Raw genomic sequence first — 1,370 nt, forward strand, 5'->3', positions numbered from 1 at the left:
GGAGCTCGCTGGGCATTGTGAGTCCAGCACCAGAGACACACAGAAAATCCTTAGGCCAGGCGGGGTGGCACACACCTGTAATCCCAGCAGTTTGGGAGGCTGAAGAGGGAGGCTTCCAAGTTCAAGGTCAGCCTCAGCAATTTAGCAAGGCCCTCGGTCACCAAACAAGACCCTGCCTCAAAATTAAAAACCTAAAAAGGGCTGGGGATGTAGCTCACTGGTTAAGCTCCCCTGGGTTCAATCCCCAGGCCCTCCCACCCAAAAGAAGATTTCCTGAGAGGCAGCAGAAAATGGAAATCGGGAACCTAATCCATAATAATATTGGTGAACTAATAACCACTCACTTGCTAAGCTTCTGCCATTTTCAAAGCCCTTCGGTGCCCATGACATCAGCTGACCCCTGGACAACCCTCTGAATGGACAGGGCGGCTGTTGGTCGGCCCATTTTATGAATGAGGAAGGAAGCTGAGACCCAGAGTGAAGTCACAGGAGGTGGCAGAGCCCAAACTGGACCCAGGGTTTCAAGTTCTAAGCCTGTGTGCTATGTGCTTCCCGCCAGCGCCCAGCAAGTCCGGCTTCCCGTCCACCAGCTGCAGATGGGGCGCCTCCTGGAACCTCTGTGGCTCCCTGTGCCCATCTGTGTGGTGGCATTGCCTTGAGGACCACGGCGAGACGGACCCCACCCACCACCCCTGAGTTCTGGGGTCCTTTTGGCTGGTTCTAGGGACCCCATTAGCACAAGAACTCTGTACCAAGAGCAAAGCATAAAAGTTTTATTAAATCTGCACAGACATGGGGCTCTCCCCAAGAAAGTTCAAAGAAAGGACCGAAGCACAAGTTTTTATACTTTTTCGATAAAGAATGACTGACATGAGGCTGAGGCAGGAGGATCGCGAGTTCAAAGCCAGCCTCAGCAAAGGGGAGGCCCTAAGCGACTCAGTGAGACCCTGTCTCTAAACAGAATGCAAAACAGGGCTGGGGATGGGGCTCAGTGGCCGAGGGTCCCTGAGTTCAATCCCAGGTACCAAAAAAGAAAAGAATGACTGACATTGATGGAAATACAGGAGAAGTGGATCCCTGGACTAGGAAAGCCAATTCTAAGGCCGTCACTAAGAGAGAGACTGGGGGTGTGAACAGGGGGTGGTGAAGGTGAGCGTTCCTTAAAGGGCTTGTTTACTCAGCTTCATTGCAACCCCGAGCACCAGTCTCTGTGACCAAGGCTGTTTTCAGATTTTGGTGTCAGAAGAACCCCCCTCCCCAAAGAATCTCTGTGGCTGCCCCCCAGAAGGAGAGACAGGCCAAATGGCTCACAAAGTGACCGTCCCTCCAGTGTTTTCAGCTTGGAATCATCAGTAGACCAACGTGGCACA

Source organism: Marmota flaviventris, chromosome 6, assembly GCF_047511675.1.
Source record: "Marmota flaviventris isolate mMarFla1 chromosome 6, mMarFla1.hap1, whole genome shotgun sequence".
Taxonomy (NCBI): Eukaryota; Metazoa; Chordata; class Mammalia; order Rodentia; family Sciuridae; genus Marmota; species Marmota flaviventris.